This window comes from Pleurodeles waltl, chromosome 3_2 (genome assembly GCF_031143425.1).
Source record: "Pleurodeles waltl isolate 20211129_DDA chromosome 3_2, aPleWal1.hap1.20221129, whole genome shotgun sequence".
NCBI lineage: Eukaryota > Metazoa > Chordata > Amphibia > Caudata > Salamandridae > Pleurodeles > Pleurodeles waltl.
Window position 1 is genome coordinate 51,307,542 of NC_090441.1, and position 21,591 is coordinate 51,329,132.

Below are 21,591 nucleotides of genomic sequence, written 5' to 3' on the forward strand. Positions count from 1 at the left end.
TCAGCTTTAACTCCAGAGCTCTCAGTCACAGCCTGTCATAATAACGAGCCATGATTAAGAGCTTTGGAATTTGAGCCTAAAGGCATTGTGTGTTTTTTTTGCAGTGCCTGCCACTGGACTGGGCTCGACCACCCTCCACTGTTAAGAGTCATCGCCCGCTACTGGTGGGCGTCCGGGCTGCGGTGGTGATGGAAGGCAGTCCACCGTATTTTTCCGGCCCCGGGCTTCGGCAAGATCGCGGTTCTGCTCACTCCAGCGGTCCGTGCCCTCCAGGTGCTGGCATTCACTCTCCTGCGGTGAAATAAAGGTGCTGAGATTGTCATGCCGAGTCGCATCGCTGCCAACTGCAGCTGTTCTCCGGCTTCCTGGTCACATACACGAGTGGTTTGCGACACTAATAAGGGGCGTGGCGGTGCACGCAGGTGGGGTGGTGGGTGAAGAATTAATAACAGGTTTTTTTTAAACGTACCTGAATCGTTGCCGCTGCCGTCACCTCCGCGCTGCTGCTCTCCTGCGCAGCCCTACAGCCAAACGTGACTCTGCTTATGACAGCATCAGGGTTGGCTAGGAGCAGCCAGGCAGGGCACTCCCTGGCAGACTGGGAGCCTGTGCCTGCTCTCTCCAGAGAGAGCCTACTACGCATGTGTGTTTGGCTGGTTCTTGCTGGCAGGCCAAACATACATGCGCAGTGAGTGCATATCACAGCCTGTGGCACCGCCCTTTTTACCAAAAAACAATAATAAACGTAGTTTATTATCGCTTTTGGTAAAAGGTTTGCAGCTGCTGCTGCTGGTGGGGGCGACGCTCCTCTGTGCAGCGGAGGAGCCGCGCCTGGTCACATAAGTGTTGTTTTTGCTGTCCTGGGATCAGTGTTGCTGTCATGTTGTGCGCTGTCACCTGTATTTTCATTAGTGACCAGAGTGGGAGGACAGCGCACCTTATAACCCCCATTGTGTCTCTCTGGGGGTATGACCCCCCATTGGCCCCCTCACGTTTGCGCCAAACCTGGCATGCTTTCGCTGTTCACAAGGAAGTCGTGGTCTGCTCTTTGATGTGGCCCCCAGCCGGTCACCTAGTCGGTCAATCCGGTCAAAGAGGGCCGTTATGGCGCCGGCCCTCAATGTCCTCTTTGAGGGCGGCCTCTGCAACAAACACAGAAAAGCGAGTTACACAAACTGGGCTGAATGCAAGAGCTCGGAAGAGGTTTTTGTCCCTCGTCAGCAGTTTAACGAGTGACAGTTAATTCCAAGTCAACAACAGGGGCACAGATGGCGCATTGTACACGGAGCAGCGCCAGGGACACTGGGAGGGGAGGGCGCATGGCAACCAATCTAATGCGGGCTCGAGGAGGTGTGAGAAAGGCAGAACATTCATGGAAGCCCGAGGATGCTGTGCTGGTCTGAGAAGATGTGAGAGTGACAGAAAACACACTGTGGGCCTGCGTAGACGCAGCGATGAAAGAAAATGCAGTGCAGGCGTGGAGACTATGGGATCTCGGTAGAAAATCCATTGTAGGCCTGTAGGACATGGGATCTCGATATATAAACAAGTGCAGGTTTGAGGCAATGCGAGAAGGGAAGAAATACAGTGCAGGTCTGCAGGACATGAAATCTCGGTAGAAACTCCAGTGCAGGTTTGAGATGATGCGATAAGGGACGAAAAGATGTTTGGAGTGAAATTTTAAAACTATCTTGCTGGTGGTGGATAAGTGAAACTTTATTCAATCCCCCCACTTACCATTCCACCAGCAACACAGTTTTAGAATTTTACACCATGCCCCACTGCATGTTCAGCCCCCATTCAATCCCCATTTTTTAATACCCCCCTACCTAGTGGGGGATTGAACACTCCACAAGCCTCTGCATACTCAGTCACCACACCTCCAGGAAAGCTTCATATTTTATAGGCACCCTTGCCATCCTGGCCACAGTGAAAAAACCTCCATGGCTGTCTACTCAGAGCTGTAGCTCGCACCTGGATCAAACTGACCGGTGCCAGGAGGGGCCAAATGATGAAGCTTGGCACCACCTTGGTGGGCGAGGGTCTTTCGTCCTGTGAAAAGGACCACATTAATACCTCATAATACAATAAAGGCATGGGTCTAGGAATCTTGTATGTACCCAAGTACTATGTCACTATCTTTATGTATAGCTGCGTATAGCATGCGCATGTCTATCTGTACAGTCATGTGGAATGCAAATACCTTTATGTGAACCCACGCAATATGTGAAATTTTTTACATATACGCATAAGGTTTGCAAACGTGTATGTACACACATTTAATATGTGAATGTGCCCATGTATGCTCAAGGGAATATGTGAATGCCTTCGTAGATGAAGTCTTCATGTATACCCAAGCAATATGTAAACTTGTTTGTTTATACCCATGTAGCATGCAAATGAGTTTATGAATATCCATGTAGCAACTGTATGTGTTTATGTAAAGCCATGTAGCATGCAAATGCGTTTCTACACATCCCATCACCATGCCACTGCCCACTTTTCCTCCGTTTTCTCTTTTATGCCTTTCCCATACCACATGGTGTCTGTGGCCTGACCCACTACCTAATACAACCAACCATCACGCTATGCCACCATCTCCCAAGCGTGGCACATTTTGCCATACAAGGTCTCCTCAAATCTGTCTTGAATCACCTTGAGACATAACACTAAAGAAACCCTTGAGCTCCCACAAGAAACCTCTGACAAATCTCTCTCATTCCTGCCTGTGCAATACTTACTCGGTCTGCAACAAAATATCCTTCATCACCGACCACTTTGATTCTCACACACCACCCTTACGTTTCATTGCAGTCACTGAGGCTTTGATTGACCAGAAATACTTAACCACACCTGAAGCCGTTGCCACTGATCATGCCCCCTTTTATGAACACCAGGCCACAACCACTAAGAAGGGAAAGAAAGTATTCTCCTCACCGGGTCACTCTTGACCACCCCTGCACCTACACCAACCACCCTCACTGTACTTCATTATGGCACTTTCAAAGTAAACATATTGACTCTCTGCTGCCTCCAGCAATGACTAATCACCTCCTCAATGAACTTGACACTGTGTCATATTCACTCACACCAAACATCCCAGTCATCACACTTGGTCAGTTCTATGTTCCCCTCAAATAGTAACTGCAACACAACCTATTCTTGCAGCTTCTCTATAATTGCGTGTTAACGAACCAATGCAGTAAACCAGCCCTTTACCGAGGAAGCCCCATGGGTGATATACTCATAACCAACACTGTCACACTGTGAACCTACCATTCATCCCTCCCCATCTGATCACAACATCATGCATGTTCTAGTTAACATCCCTCCAGCACCCCCCCACCCCCTCCTACCAGCACTCCGATCTCTAACAGGAAATACACTGCACATTCTGTACAGCCATTCTTGAACAAAATATGCAATAACTCTAGTTCACTCCAAAGCATTACATCATTCAGCCTGTTCAGAACTATTCTAAAACAAGCATATAATTCACACTGACCAATAGGAACCTCACATGCCACCACAACATGCCCAACCAGGATATCACCCTTGCATCTTGAATCTGAAAACCAAAATAAGAGCACTTCTTCGCGAGTGGTATAGGAACAGGACAACCACAACCTCGAGGCATACACCAACCGCTTTGCATGCAATGTAGCAACCTTGACGATGCTAGATCCTCATACTTTCAAAGCCTCATTACCTTACTTCATCCGCACTCACAACTTTGATGCACTATCAGAAACCTGCTCCTGCCAGAATGCTCTTTTATCAAGGATCCAGCCCATCCTGCTCAGGTATGGGTGTTGTAGTATACTTCTAAAAAATCACCACTAGAAAAAGCACACTTGCTACATTAGTCCCTGCTCCACCCCTCACACCACCACTGCACCCTTGTGATCCCCCTTACACCCTCACTGCACCCTTCTATTCCCTCTAGTGCATCAGCACCCTCTTTTCTCCAAAATACTGGTGCAATGGGACTTCAGCCATCTCACACTCTGTCCTCTAATAACTACGCAGCCCCCTTAGTCAGGTTTCCTACCGTTAATTCAATGAAACTGTATGTTACCATGCATTCCACTTTCTTCCACCTTTTTTGCTTTTAGATTTATCTGCTACCTCCACCATTGTAGATCATTCTATTCTACCGTTTTCTTATCAGAACCCCCAAGAAAATATTGTAGCCCCCCTTCCACTTTGAGCACAGGCACTGAGACGCTCTGTCTCCACCCCTGATGCCCCATCGATGGCTTTTACCTTATCCAGGTAGATAAGAAAGATTTTCCAGATCAATTTCAAGGAAAATGGTGGTCCTTTTCTCCTCTGTGGAGACACGCTATGGTCAAGGGCCCACTCTGCAAACTCACCCTTTCTGACTAAAGTAATGAGAGCTACATACACAGGAGGATGACAACAAAAGAAAGATATGGGGTATTAATAGCAATCAGCAAAACATCATATAGTGTGCTCCGCTGGCTGTGCTCTGACATGCAAGGCGAAAAGGTGTAACATTTACACGTTAGGTTAAACAAAGAGAACCAAAAAACACGTGCATACACAGTAATTTCCGATTATTAACCGTTATCTTGACATAGGAAAAGGGCATTTTGCTTCTATACCCTCCTGTACCATTGGCAAGAGAAAACAAGTGGGTTTGGGAGAAATGGGCAGAGATACCATGGGCAAAGGCTTCGGAAGTGGGGAGGAATCTACAAGAGAGGCGTGGAGCTGGCACCGGGCACACTGTGAGACACTTCTCCCAGAGGTGCCCGCAGATCACAGTTCAGAGCTGATTGGACGGGGAAGGAGTGAGCTGTGCCTTGCTCTGCATTGCAACAGATGGATAAGGTTTAAAACTAGCTTAAACCCAACGTGTATATTATTAGAAAAATGTAAAACTTCGTATAGGATTATACACTTAAATGTAATACTGTGATATATATACTGAAATCAAAATAAAATCCGACACAGGACTACACTTCTCTTGATTCACAAGTCATCTAATGGCTTACCTTTCCTTTATAAATTAGGACATCTCTCGAAGCTCCATCATTGTCCGTTTCCTTTTCCTACACTACACTACTTCCGTCAGTGACATAGTATCATCATTTGGGTTCTGCTAGGCTTAACACACTAAGGGCCAGATGTAGGAAGCACTTTGCGGGTCGCAAACGGCAAAATTTGCCGTTTGCGAATCGCAAATGCGTGTTTCCTATGCAGAAATGCATTTTGCGAGTCGTTACCGACTCGCAAAATGCATTTCCGAATCGCAAATAGGAAGGGGTGTTCCCTTCCTATTTGCGATTCGCAATGGTATGCAATTCCATTTGTGACCGCTTATGCGGTCGCAAATGGAGTCGCAGTTACCATCCACTTGAAGTGGATGGTAACCCATTCGCAAACGGGAAGGGGTCCCCATGGGACCCCTTCCCCTTTGTGAATGGACCCCAAAATATTTTTTCAGGGCAGGGAGTGGTCCAAAGGACCACTCCCTGCCCTGAAAAAACCGAAACAAAAGGTTTCGGATTTTTTGAAATGCAGCTCGTTTTCCCTTAGGGAAAACGGGCTACATTTAAAAAAAAAAAAAAAACTGCTTTATTGAAAAGCAGGTCGCTAACATGGAGGCCTGCTGACTACAGCAGGCCTCCATGTTAGCGAGTGCCTATACTCGCTATGGGGCCGCAATTTGCGACCCACCTCATGAATATTCATGAGGTGGGTCATTGCGACCCCATAGCGAGTTGCAGTCGGTGTCTGAGACACCGTACTGCATAGCAATTTGCGAGTTGCAAATTGCGAGTCGGAAGGACTCGCAATTTGCAACTCGCAAATTGCTTCCTTCCTACATCTGGCCCCTAATTATTTATATTTTTCTACTTTTTCATCCACATCTTCAGAAATGTTTCTTGCCTTACCTCCATTCACCACTGGATGACCTTGCTGTCCATCATGGTAAACTCCACTAAATCCGAGGGCCTATATTTGCTGTCATCAGCATCTTCCTCTCTATCTGACTCGATCTACTTTCCCCATGACCTCCCAAAGTTAGCCTTTCAGCCTCAAATCTTGGGGTCCTCTTAGGCCCACTAATTAAGTCATAGATAATGCAACTACTGTAGCATGATATTGATTAATGACCATATGCAATCTCCGCTCACACATTTCCCCCAAAACAGCCAAAATACTCATCAACTCAACAGTATTCAGCTAACTGGATTCCTGCAATAGTCTACCACAGGACATCCTTCTCTCACTGTACTCGACAAGTTCCTGAAATTCACTTTAAGAACTTTGTAGAATCTGACTGGTCCTTCCTCATCTGACTGGTCCTTCCTCATCTGACTTTCTCCTGGTGGGCTACCCACAAAAAACAAGTCCATATACACTTTTTATTCAAGGCCATAAATGGGGCAATACCCAAACCTCGTGATAAAAATAAAGGCTTGTCATCCTTTTCTTCACTTTTTGCACTTACTGTCCAACCCGGAGGTTTCTTATGCCCCATTTCAAAGCTCCCTGCCGCCCACACAATCCATTGTGAATTACCCTAAAATAAAGCAGGGGTTCAATAAAATGTTTTGAAATGGCACTCCTGACTCAATAGTATTCTTTGTTTAGGCAAAGTTGTTGGTTATGTTGTTTGTAGCCACGTTTTCTTTTTAGTTGAAATAACTGCGGGGATGTACACAGAGTGCACTGTAAAAGCAGTGCAGTCACTGCAGAACAGTGCAGTGAGGGCAGACTGTCCTGCCAGCAGCATCTATTCCTGTTTACAGTCGCTCAGATTACAAGAATTTGAGTAGCCCGGTCGAAAAACTCTTGCAAATTTAAGGAGGCCGAGAGCTGTGGGCCTTTTCACTGCAAAGTGCCTCCAGTTTAGACCAAATCTACAACTATGCTTTAGAGTAAAACATGTCCTTTTCAAAACAAAGTCTGCGTGAGACCTACAGACAGCATATATTTTCAACCGATGCATGCACCCCTCAGGGCCTAGCCGTTTATATGGCACCCCAGAATGCTTCCAGGACTAGTTTAACCATCCACTGCAATGTGCACCATAAACATTGGATCATAAGCAAAGTCCCGATTGCCCACCCCTGCTATTGAGGGGGAGAGACACGAGGTTTAGTGCCACAGCGATCTACAGTTAGACTGAGGGGCCTCTGCACACTTCCTTGGGGGTTGAGAGTCGCGGAACAGCTTGGAGGACACGTTCTCTAGTTCCTAAACTTGCAGTGTGGGCATCTGGGTTCTAATCCCAGCTCCTAAATTGAACAAGGTGTGATTATGCGAAAATCATTTAATTTCCCTGTGTCTCAAATTTGCCGATACCTGCGAAATGTGCCTGTAAATATATTTACTGAGTGTAATTAAAATGTGGAAATCCATTGTTTACACCCCGCCCCTGCACGGCTGCACCACAACTATGTCTGATCTTTATAGCTAGCAATACATATGTGTATGCACAAAACACTGTTCGCCAAGTCCTAGTACAGTGCCGTGGCTACAAGTCTAACTAGTCACTGGCTGACGTGATAGCGATCCCGCCCCCAGCCCTCGCCTGGCGTGGTGATAGCTGTCGGCAGGAAAGGTGCTGAGCTCAAGGAGAGTCACTGGCAGCCGGGCACGCGCTCACGAGACCTGCCTTTGGTGAGGGAGAAACCTACCAGGCCAGGGGAAGGGAACGACAACTCACGCACCACAATGTCCCGATAGTTAGAGGTTTTACTTCAGTCACAACATTCTTCTCGTCTAAAGCTCAGAATAATGCCATATATATCGTTAGTATAGACGCACATACTTGCGCCATTGTCAAGCAAAAACCGACGGCTCTCAGAAATGCTCAACAATAGGGTGACTACCTGGCATTGAGGCAAATTCTGGACAGCACTGTAAAAAATTCAGGACAAAGGGTCAAAGTTCAGGACGAAGGGTCCAAATTCAGGACAAAAACTCAAGAACAAATGTCAGTTTTACAGACACCCCCAAGAGAGGCCATACCCCATTATGTTATCAGTGTATTTATTTACTCTTTTTAATATAGCACTATTTATTCACTGTGGTCTTTTTGTGATTGCCTCCTGGTGTGCTACATTCAGGTCTACCCAATCTTTCTTAAAGAGAAAGTAACAACAACCTTTTGATTATGTTTCTGAACATTTGAAAGCCTCTGGCAAACAGTTTGGGAAACATTAAGGTAATTAACCTTATGCTAGTTAAAACAAATTGAACAAAAACGTCTGTCTCACCCCAACCGCCCATGGACTTTCAACCTAATTTTTTTTTTAATGGGGCAGATGGTGTGTGTGGCAGTCGCACACCCACAACTTGTCTGTAGTCTCACAGCACTAGAGTGTATGTCTGGGACTCTACATTTATCTCAGAACTGGGAGCCTGGAATACCAATCAAAGATAATAAAAGAAGAGGATGAAATTGAGATCAAACGGGAGGCTGTTGCTAAGAACCGGGTAAATAAGGAAAAGAAGAACAAGGTGTGACAATTCCTAAGATCAGACAAGATGGGCCCACCAAGATGATCAGAAGGGTACCTGGGAAGTTGTTTCTGCAGACAGGAGAGAAACAGAAGAGGTACTGTCAAGTGGTTGAACAAGCAGCACCCACCTTGGCAAACTCTTCTGGTTCAATGGTCCGCTGTTCGTGCTTGTGAAGTGTGAGCAGGGGCCAGACCCCTTGAAAGGCTGTGCAAGGCAATTGCCCACTTTGTCCATGCTTTAATATGGTTTTGAAATTGAGCAAAAGCCAAACTAGTGATCTGGTTATCCCTAAGTGTGAAGTCTGGGTTATCCCTAAGTGTGAAGTATACACAAAATCTTCAAAATATTTGGGATGTAAATTGCATGAACAAAATGTAAAAATGTAAAAATATAATTAGTGTTTCTTAAACATATGGCACATTTCCCCTTTATATACAATTAGACCTCAGATTAAACTTGGAACCAGTTACCTTTTGATACCTAGGGATTAATGTCTACCATTCTCCCACTGATTTGCAGGATGGAAATCCCGGCAGAGTGTCACGGTCCTTCTGAGCCCAGTTTGCTTTTTTAGCCTTCTCTTCTGCTTTCTGTAGTGGGCCACGTGGCACTAGTGAAGATGGTATGCTACTTCACACTACACCTCTCTACTCTACTCTGCACCACTCTACTCTTTGCCAATGCACTTTACGCCTCTCTACACCACTGCGCTCTGCGCCTCTGCACTCTATACCACTCCAGTATAAGCAACACCAATCTTGTCCGCAAAACTCCACTCTATGCCACTCTGCAACACTGCACTATACTCCACTGCACTCTACTCCACTGCACTCTGTTAGTACACTCTATGCTAGTGCACTTTACTCTGTAACACTCAACTCTATGCCCCTGAACTCTACATCAATACACTGTATGTCACTCTAATCTACTCTATGCCATGGCACTCTACACCACTTTACTCTATGCCATCACACTCTATGCCACTCTATGCAACTCCATTGTACCCTGCACCTCTCCACTCTACGTCACTTCACTCTACTGTGAAACAATCTACTTTACGCCACTACATTCTATGCCAGTGCTATCTACCCTACACCTTTCTACTCCATGCCACTGCACTCTACTCTGAAACAATCTATTCTACGCCACTGCACTCTACGCCACTCTGCTCCACTGCACTCAAAACCAATGCACTCCAATTCAATGCACTCTACGCCAATGCGTACAGTGTCTGACACTCTACTCTGCAACACTGCACTGGCCGCCACTATACTCTACACCACTCTAGTCTGTACTACTGCATTCTGCACATATACACTCTATTCCACTGCACTCTATACCACTCTACTCTGCATAACTCCACTCTACATCACTGCACTTTGCAGCACTGTGCTGTGCTCTGCACCATGCTAAATTACTTCACTCTGCACCACTCTACGCGACTGCACGCTATGCCACTCGAGTCTACTATGCACTCTATGTCACTGCACCACTATACACTACTGCACTCTCTGCCACTCTATTGTACCACACCAATGCTCTCTGTGCCACTCTAGGCCACTCTACACCACTGCACTGACACTCTACTCTGCAACATTGCACTCTTTGCCACTGTACTCTACACCACTCTACTCTATACTATTGAACTGTGCATCACTCCATTCTACGCCACTACACTCTACAGCACTATACTCTACTCTGCACCACTCTACACTACACCACTCTGCAGCACTCTACGCCACCTCTCTCTATGCCATGCAAGTCTACTCTGCACTCTACGCCAATGCACTCTAAACAACTGCATTGTACCGCACTGCACTCTACTCTGCACCACTGTGCTCTATGCCACTGCTCCTATGCCACTCTACTCCACTCTACACTACTATGCCACTAACTTTTAGCCATGCTGAACAGCAGCCACTCTGGTGTAAAACATGGCTAAAACACATTGGCAAAGCTTGGCAGACACTGAAAATCGCGACAGGTGCCACTGCACCCGTCGCACCGCAGCAAATCCGCCGGCTCCATTCGGAGCCGGCTTCATCTTTGCTGGGGCTTTCCCGCTGGGCCGGCGGGCGATCTTTTGCAGATCGCCCGCCGGCCCAGCGGGAAAGTCAGAATGTCCCCCGCGGGGCGGTGTTTGGGCGGTTTCCGCCCGGCGGGCGCCGCCCGCCGCCCACCGGGGTCGGAATGACCCCCTATGTTCTGTGGTCCAAAGTTTTTCTCAGAAACTCACGACTGGCACTATGGAAGATTAGGGTCCAGAATACAAAGGCTGTGTAGTTTTGATTCCATCTAATGCCTCTTTCATCCACCACCAGATGCTTCCTGCTCCCTTATCTCACTCTTGCAGGTTACTTTACATCCCTGCTTTCTCATTGTCTTTCCGTCGTTCTCTTCCTCCTTCTTTCCTCCTTTTGTGTCTTTTACTCCTTCTTGCACTGGATCAAAGTCTGTTGAGAAAAAAGAAGAGATGGACCCCAAAAGTGAGTGCTGATTGGCCCCACCTGCAACTCAAATAAAGCCATGAATAAGTCAAACCTAGTTTGGGAGTCAGCAACACATAGAAAAAAAATGTTGCAGAAAACCCGGAAGGGTGGGAGTTAGCCAGACCCCATGTATTTAAAAAAAATACACAGAGACCGGTGCTGAACTAGCCCTGAACCCAATCTTACCAAATGGTCTCTCGACCTAGGCGGCGTCGGGAACCAGATACTTCCACTCAATGCTGTGACCAGCAGACTCCGGTTCCCCCTTTAAATTGATATGTGAAAATTATCTGGAAGCTCCGGCCTCCTGGCCCCGTACCGTCCAGCTTAGTATAATGCAAAGGTCTTCCCGCATTTTGCCAGGATGATGGGCAACTTACCAAAGTCCCCCCAGTGCGTTTGCTGCCGATATGGGTGGCACATTCTGGATGCCGAGGAATATGAGGAAATCCACACAAAACAAAGAAGCACTGACCTCATACAGATAAAAGGAAGGACCCTGGTTTGGCGGTGACCTACGTCTTTGTAGCCTCTTTGGCCTCTTTCTATGAGGATTCATGTTATCACAGAACTCTAGAGAAGGATGCTGCATTAACAAGTGCTGGGAGGCCTTCGGGTAGCTATGCGCTCTATACATTTTCATACCATAACACAACATAACATGTTGCCAAAATGCACACAAGGTCACTGGTGACATTTCCCCGTGCTCCATTACACAGCTGTAGCGTAGAATACATACTGGACATTTACCCAAGGAGGCAGAAATAACTCCACTTGATAGAAAGCTTGTGCAAATCTGTGGACTCTTATTAAATAAAAGGGCATATGAGGTTCCTTTGTGGCCGAGTCACTCATACAGCTACTGACACATGCACACAGACACTCACACACCCACTGACAGATGCACTCAGACACTCACTCAAACACTCATGCACCCACTCACAGACCGACTCAGACATTCACACGTCTACTCACAGAACCACTCAGGCTCATTCACCCACTCACAGATCCACTCAGACCCTTATGCACCCATTCACAGGTGCACTCAGACACTCATGCACTCACTCGCAGACGCACTCACAGACTAATGTACCCACTCACAGACCTACTCAGACACTCACACACCCACTCACAGACCCACTCAGGCCCTCATGCACTCACTCACAGACCCACTCAGACATTCACGCACCCACTCACAGACACTCATACTCTCACACACACACACACTCACAGACCCATACAGACACACACATTCACTCACAGAGAGACTCTCACACACACTATCACACCCAGGGACACCCTCTCACACCTACTCTGTCACCCAGACATTCTCACACCCACTCTCACATCTACATAGACCCTCTCACACCCACTCAGATCCTGACAGACACTCACATACCCACTCTCGCAGAGACACCCTCTCACACATAGTCTCACACCTAGTGAGACAGGCCCTGCGGTCAACTCCTGCCACGCATGGCCAAAGGCCATGTGTGGTTTGGGGGTTATGGGGTTGGCCACAGGGCAGGCCCTGCAGCCAACCCATGCTACGTACAGCCGAAGGCCGTGCACAGTGGTGGTTGGATTAACGTATAGTAATGAAAATTTCTTTACTTAAAAAAAAATAGAAATTCACTGAAAAAAACAAAGAACAAAAAAGGTTAAAAAACATAGAAATCCAGCAGTTATAGTTAGAATTATTTCAAGTAACTATAGACATTAGGCACTTCTTATGAGCCAGATCTTTATCTTACCTTTTAGACACCAAAATAATTCTAGATATGATTTCGGTTTTCCTTATGAACAATATTTTCATCTTTAACAAAGTAATTTACAGACAGATTCAGGGAACTGCAATGGGAACTTGTTTCGCCCCCAGGCTGGTGGGAAGAACAGATGGTCAGGAACATCAATCTCTTTGAGACACATGTAGTCCTCTGGGCCATATACATCGACAACATCTTTTGTATTTGGCTTGGTGATGCCGACTCAGCCTGCAATTTTGTCGATACTTTAAATGAGAACTCTCTAAATCTAAAGTTCTCGAGCCATATTGACTTTAAATCCATTGAATTTCTTGATGTACGAATTGGTACAGAGAATGGTAAGTTGACCAGCACTTTAGATAGAAAAGAAACGGCGGGTAACAGTTTGTTACATTCTTGTAGCAGTCACCCCATTAATTTGATACAAACCATTCCATACAGTGAACTATTACTTGCCCGGCGGAACTGCAGTTCAAGTACGTTTTTTTCATCAGAAGTTGAGATAATGAAAAAAAGATTCCTTCAGAGGGGGTATAGTCAATCTGTGATTGATAAAGCTGTGTTTAAGACATTTCAAGCCAATAGACAAGACTTATTGATCAAAAAGATGGAACTTCAGCAAGATAAGCAACCTATCAGGGTTATCACTACGTACCACAGCACTACTTATGAGCTCAGAAGTATTTAAAAAAATATTGGCCAGTTTTGAAAACTGATGAGACATTTGCTAAAAATCTTGATGAATATCCTCATTTTACTTTTAGGAGAAGTATCTCTCTGAAAGACCTTAGTAGGTGTCTTTTACCACAGGGGGAAGTTAGGAACCCAGTCCAAGGGTTTTATATTTGTGGCAAATGCAAAGTCTGCAAACACAGTAATAATGCCAAGAGATTACATTATCCTACATGTTCGAAATCTGTTGACATTAGAAAACATTTGTCATGCACTTATACTATTGTGTTTACACACTTATCTGCCCTTTTAATAAATATTACATTGGCAGTACTATTCACACAGCCAAGAAAAGTGTTTCGTAACATATGAGGGCAATCAGTCATAACGATAAAACTTACCCAGTTGCCAGACATTGTAAGGAATTTCATGATCAAAACATTTCTTTGGTAAAATTTGTGGCTCTGGATAGAATCCCAGTCAGAGAAAGAGGAAGAAATAGAGTATTAAATCTGAGGAGACTGGAATCAAGACTCATTATTGGCCTTAATACATTACAGTCCTCTGGTCTCAATATGGACGAGGAATTAGCAGTTCACATGGGTGTTTAGGGACCTAGAAGTAGTTTGAGTACTTGCACCCTCAACTATAATAGTGATCTGTCTGCATAAGGATTTTTAAAATGCAGTTTTTAAGAAATGGTTTTAATGTTTGGTATATGTTTTATTCACTTGACAGGTGGTTACACTTTGGGTGTGACATTGGTGGACCTAGATTTTCAAAATAGAGGAAAGCAACAGAGTTATTGTATCCTTTTAAATAGTTCATCCAGACTTGAGGTTTAGATGTCGTGATTATAATATAGACAATTACAATTACTTCAATATTTTGGGAATAGCTTGAAAATTGAATAATTTTTTTTTTTGCAAACTAGGTCTACAGTTTGTGGCATACCTGGTCATCATGTTTATGTGGGTTAGATGTTTTGTAACAATGTGATTTGGGGCTTAAGGTTCAATCTATAATGATGACCAAGAGGAACTGTTTTGTTTTATGCTTATCATGTAAATGTAAAATTGTATTCTTTACATTGATTGGGTACATTAGGCCTTTAAATATGGCCGACATTATTCTGTTAAAACCTCATGGTCTTGGATCCAGAGTCCGTTTTCAATGTCAATTAGTTTGTTTGTGCACTAAGCATTTAAAAATGAAAAGGTCTAAGGGTTGTTTACCCGTGAGCAAGGAAACTTTGTTTGCGAAACTCATTGGGTTTGTTTTTGCCCATTAAACTTTCACTTCAACTATGTTATGTGATGGAGACTCACTATTTACGTCTGCAGCGAGATAAGACGCCTCGCCCAGCCGGATTAAAGTTTTGGATTGACATATATATATATATATATATATATATATCCAATCACCAAAATAACTCATCGCACTCCAGGAAGATATTTCTTCAGCCTTTAATTAACATAATTGTAAATTGTGCTACCACCACCCAACGCGTTTCAACCTATAAAAGGTCTTGATCTCGCAAATGTTCCAGCTAGAAAGCATGTGATTTTGGTGTAAACACAACACATTGTAAGTCATCTTTGGAGGTTGCCCCGGTACGAATCAAAGGAGCATACACCTATAAAACTGATTTTTCAGTGTATGTATTGGAATGCCCGTGCAATGATCAAGACCTTTATTGGTTGAAACGCGTTGGGTGATGGTAGCACAATTTACAATTATGTTAATTAAAGGCTGAAGAAATATCTTCCTGGAGTGCGATGAGTTATTTTGGTGATTGGATTAATGGGAGTTTGTGTCGCTAACTCCTTCATCGGCACCGGCAGTCAGAGCGCGCAACTTCTCATGAGGCCAGTTGGTGATATTAATATATATATATATATATATATTTTATATATATATATACATATATATATATATATATAATATAGTGAATGTGTTTATACCCATGTAATGTTTGAATGAATGTGTTCATGCATGCTCATATATGTGGATGTTTAGTCTTTCCACTCTCTGGTAAAGATGGATGCAGGTAATGTGTGAGGGGATATACAAACGGAATGCCAAGAGCTTCACCTAGAAAGTGAGTTCTCAAACTACTGGTAAGCTCTCCTAGCAATCACCCTGTAATGTGAACAAGGCCTCGTAGGGCTGCTGACATCTTGGGTTTTTGTTTAAACGTTTGCAGTCTCGAAGTGTCGGCATCCGGCTGGTGATTTATGCTGCAGGACTGTGCGGACTGTGTTACAAGGGGTGCCAAACCCTTTAGCAGACACCACCTGGATTGGACACCGCAGCATGTTGTTGGATTTGTGCGTTGTAAGAAATCCTCAGCGCGCCCAGCGCACGTGGAATGTTCCTGGTGGTATAGTGCTGGCAGCTGCAGGTCAGAGGGCGCCTGGCAGCTGGCGTACTCCCTCAGGTATGAAGCATTGTATTGCGGGAGAGGGGCGCTGCTGAATTGAAGAAAGGGTTTGATGAAGCATCAAACACAACAGAGGTTTCCAGCGACCGCATGAGGGGAAGAGGTCGAAAAGAGGATTTATTGACCATACTCAGGGTACTTGAAAACATCTCCAGAACAGAACGGAGAGTAAATCGTTGCAGCTTTATGTAGAGCCTGGGAGGATCCCCAGGGAACTATATATTCTGGTTGCCCCAAGTTTTGAGAATCCCCATACAGAAATGTTAAAGGAATGGGCCCAAAGTAACACAGAAGCCTCAATGCACCTGGTACAACTCCTGATTAAATATGCTGATATAGATAACCAAACTGCATTAAGAGAGATGGAGACATTAAAGGAAGAACTGGCACAGGAAGATCAAGATTAAGTGAAAATAATTGTAGATGCTATGAATTGAAGGATTAAGAAGTTATTATTTCCAGGAAAACAATGAAGTTTAAATGGAAGAAGACTGAATACCAAAAAAGGGCAAATATTTACATTTACACAAAGGTTTGATGACCTGCGCCGGCAGAGACCTTCTGATAGTAATTGCTGAAGAAGGGAAGAGTGCCACATTACCGCCTCATCACTACTCAGTTCAGAGGCTGAAACAGACCTGGAAGTCACAAACGTAGGGAATAAAGAGACACGATTGGCGGTGCCATCTGTAATTGATGAACTGCATTTTTTATGCTTAGATCGAACTTCAAATTTGCGGTCCAGGAGAAAGGAATCCAACAAACATGAAAACGCAAAACAAGACCCCAGGCGTAGGCGGACAAGACACCACTCAAAAGGCACAAGAAGTGAGACAGAAACGTAAGCCTGCAAATAAACAATCAGGTGCAGTCCATAATTGTTCTGTCTGACATTCAAATTAGTGATTAAGAAAAGAGGATTCTCTCTCTGGGGTTGTCTTATTGTCCACAGATGAACTTTGATTATTCTGAGACACAAGTGGACTTGTAAAAATGTCTAAGAAAGCTTAAACTAAGAAAGTTTTACATCACACATGTGGAAGCCAAGAGACAAAAAAGCAACACCTGCTCTGCTGCCAACAGAAACTTACAAGTGGCTGGCATGAAATTACTCACATAACTGCAAGCCCTAGAGAATGAGAATGTAGGCATTCAGGAAGAGATAACAGAAGACACTGTCATCTCAACATTAGACATTGTGGTAGATCAGGAAGCGGCCACACCATTCAAACCAACATCTACGTTTGTTCCAAATCTTGCAAAAGATGGTCTAGATTTGTTTGCAAAATTTGTTTCCCAAGAGATGAAAAGTCTACATTGTGCTAAGAAAAAGTGGACGTACGGGTGCCTGGCCGACAGAAATGCCTATGACAATTTAATTCAACATTTTCAATCCAGTGATGACAGGGTGGTGAGAAGTGCGGATAAGGGAGGTAATATTGTGTTGTGGCCACTCGTTTACATGGAGGAGCAATGTGTCAAATAGCTTGCACTCAATGTTATGAGAGGCCGGGTTTTTCTCAAATCAGACAGGTCAAACTAGTCTTTCATTCTGAGTCGTTAGAATAGTGCAAAATGGTGCAAAAATAGACTTCTTCTCACAAGAGGGAATTTTTTTACCTCACAAATGACATCCCTGAATTGCCTGTACTGTATTTGATACCCACAATTCATAAGACTACGGAGAAACCCCCTGGTTGTCCTATTATATTGGCTATTGACAGTTTATTTGAACATACTTCAAAATATATTAATTTGTTCCTACATGAACATGTAGAGAACTTCGCCTCATATGTCCCTGATGTGCAGGATATTTTGCAGAGAGTGTTCAACATTCCGTGTGAGGATGGTTATGTCTTGATCTCCATGGATGTCACTTCATTGTGCACTAGCATTGATCATAGTGATGGATTGAATGCGATGCAATACTTTCTAAGTGTAAGACCATTAGCACTCTTGAGGCACACTAACATGTTGATGAAGATGACTCAATGGTGCCTAAAAATAATTACTTTTTGTTTAATGATCAGGTGTAAAGACAGACGAGGGGCAAGGCAATGGGTATCTGCTTCGCCCCAGCTATGCTAATTTGCATATGGGCTGGTGGGAGCAGCAGGGGACAAGGGAAGATGCCCTTGTTCAGTCCAGTTCAACTGACACCAAGAGAAACTGGTTGCAGAAAATTGAAGGTTTTCGCAAATGTTCCAGCTAGAAAGCATGTGATTTTGGGGTAAACACAACACATTGTAAGTCATTTTTTGAGTTGCCCCGGTACGAATCAAAGGAGCATACACCTATAAAACTGATTTTTCAGTGCATGTATTGGAATGCCCGTGCTGTTTGCAGTATATGGGGAGCACAATAAACCCAGCTTACAGATGTATTTTACAACATCTGAGAGCCATAAAACATCAAGATCAGGCTTATCTGGTAGCCAGACATTTTGCTGAAGTGAATGATGGCAAAGAGTCTGGGCTAAAATACTATGTAATTGATGCAGTGGTAAGAAGCCTGAGGGTAGGAGATACGGAGAAAGAGCTTAGGAGAAGAGAGTCCAAATACATACTCAAGCTCGAGTCTAAGGCCCCAGTGGGTTCAATCTGGACGGAATTATATTCACATTTACAATATTGGGATGATACCTCTGTTGTTAACATATTTTTTAGATCCTTTTTTGTGATCCGTTTCCGTGTGGTATTAGAGGGAGCCGGTTAGTAGTTCCATCAGTGGCACAATACTATGGGTGGTATTAATGTTCTGCACTCCAGATGAATAATAAACTCAGCATAGTGAGCCTGTGTTTTTTTGGGGTGATTTCTTCACAGGTTAGGTTAGCCCAGATTGGAATGCCAAGGGATTTGCCTAGAACGTGAGTTCTCAAACTACTGGTAAGCTCTCCTAGATACCACCTTGTGTGTACGCCTTCTTAGCCAGGTCTCAGTGCTTTCCTCTTAACCCCTTCCCATGTCCAGGCTGTAGTATTTGTGTTTTGTCCTGGAATAAAGTCCATAATATTCAGGGTGAAGTAGCAGCATCAGGAACTTGGGTATCCCTGCTCACATATTTATATTAGTTTCCTCTTATGGCAAGAATAAAATATTTTCTAGTGCGTCAAGAATTTTCAATTCTATTAAGGACACAGAGGTGAGGAATATGCTTCTCTCTCTTTACTGCATAAATTAACAGCAGCCAACAACAGTAAAACAAGAAAAAACTGTGTCACCCATGAACCCCAAGTACATCATAGGCACATGCTCCAATCACCAACAACATAGACCCTTTTAGAACCCATATCACTATTTTGATACCCTCCTTCTTTGCAAACAGAGCTTAAAAAAAATAATTAATGGAATCCAACATGACTAAACCAAGAAGAAGGCATATCCAACATTCTCCACCAAAGGCGGAGTCAAAATCAACCACTTCCTAGGAAGAGTTTCAAATCCTAAATGAAGACAAAATCTGTCTTCACATTGGACTGCATCCTCAACTCGGACTCTCCAAGGAGTTAAAATGCTACTCCATGTGTGTTTTTGATCATTACATATGGAATAAAAAAAAACCTGAAGCCATAAAAAACTTTGGTGGTCATTATGAACATGGCGGTAAACCGCCGGTGGTGGCGGTAACTATCGCCAACAGGCTGGCGGTCTGGACCCCCAAATAATGAAGCAAATGAAAAACAAGTAGCGGTCCATCCACACACCGCCATCTTTGTAGTCCCGACAAGGACGAGGAGGCCACCCACAGGCCGGCGGAAAGGTCCTACCCGCCCACCAAATAATGAAACATAAGACCGCCATCAGTCCTGGGTAGGGAACCACTGCCAGGCAAAGCGTGGCAGAAACGAGCAATATAAAAGGACACACTCACCGGAGGCACATACAACACTCCGACGCAGACATGGAGAGAGAGTTGGAAATAATGTCAGTGCTGTTCCTTGTCATATACCTCTAGGTCCGTGACTGCCGACGAAGATGACAACCACCCCACCCACCCTGCAATGCACCCCCAACCCCTCCTACATCCCAAGCCAAACATACCAAAACAAAATGTACTTACCAGACACAAGCCAACAAGGACCTGCACCAAAGTACACACATGTGCACATCACTCCTCCATAGTGAAATGCTGTACAACATCACCATACTGTGCCAACAGCACTACTGGGCCCTGCAACTTTATTTACAAAGACATTATGAATGTCCAAATAAGGCCATTGGCCAGTCCATTACACATAGCCTGAAGGGCCAAAACAAGCCAAACTTGACTCCCACATGTGCAAAGGGTACTCCACTTGAAAGGGGCATCAATGGGGCAGCCAGGCACCTCAAGGAACAGGAGCAGGTGGAGGGGGCCTTGGGCTTGCCCTTGGAAGGAGGGGGAGTGGGTTTGGACCCGGGGTGGCAGAGGGACTTGTGGCGACATGGAGCTTCTTCCTCCCTGGGGAAGGGGTATGGGAATGGGAAGGGTGGACTGGGGCAAACTTGGACGTGGAAGGAGTGGACTGGGTAAGGAGATGGGAACGTTTAGGGACAAGACACGGTGGGCAAGTGGGTTCGAACAGGTCAACACAGGAGAGGAAAAGCTTCTTAGGGGCAGTTGGAGGGGATATGGAGGCAGGTCTGGGAGTGGAGGTTGTGGGAGTGCTTGTACCAGGTGTAGGTGTGCCGGACATGGATGCAGGTGCCTGTAAAGTATGCTGATGTGTGGTGGAAGTGTGTGGTGTGGATGTGTGCGAATGTTTGAGTGTTTTGGGAGGAGGGGGGTGGACACAGTGGGAGAAGACAGGCTGCTAGAGTCAATGGAAGTTGTCTGGGTGTCTGCAGGTGTGGTGAGTGTGCTGCAAGTGTCTGTCAATGTAGTTGTGGTGAGTGCAGGTGTGGTGTCTGGGGTGCATGTCTGGATGTCAGATGTTGTGGTGACTGCATGAATGGGGGCAGCAGCAGTGACTGAGGGTGCAGTGTGTGTGGGCGTGCATGGTGAGGTGACAGACAGGGTGGCAGGGGAGGTTGACACGCTGGGGGAAGTGGATGTTTTTGTGTGTGCTTTGGTATGTTGGGTGTGTGCCTGCTTGTGGTGGGAAGTGTGGTGCTTGTGTTTGTCTGTGTGCTTCTTGTGTGTTGATCTGTGTGCATGGCTGTCTTACGTGTGCTTGGGATGGGTGAAGGGAGTGGGGTGCTCGAAGGAGTAGAGGTGGTGGGATGGGGGATGGAAAGACCAAGGACACTGGCTGCCGTCAAAGAGGAGGCCAGAGCCTGAAAAGATGTCTGTAGACCAGACATGGCACTGTGAATGCCTTCCAGGTATGCACTGCAGTGCTGCATCTGGGATGCTAGCCCCTGGATGGCATTCACAATGGTTGTCTGCCCTACTGAGATGGTCCTCAGGAGGTCAACAGCCTCCTCCGTGAGTGCAGAAGGGCTGACTGGGGCAGGGGATGAGGTGCCTGGGGTGAAGGAGATACCCACCCTCCTGGTTGAGCGGGCACGGGCCACTGGGTGGGGAGTAACTGGGAGAGCGGTGTTAGCATGGTGGGTGGCAGAAGATGGCAAAGAATGGGTGTGCCCAATAAGGTCCGCCTCCACCAGGGAGCTCCCATCGGAGGAGGTATCAGAGTCACTACCTCCAGTGGTAGTTGCCTCCCCTGTGATACTCTCCTCGCCCTCCAACCCACTGGTCCCCTTGGCGTCCGTCGACTCTGCCTCCTTGGAAC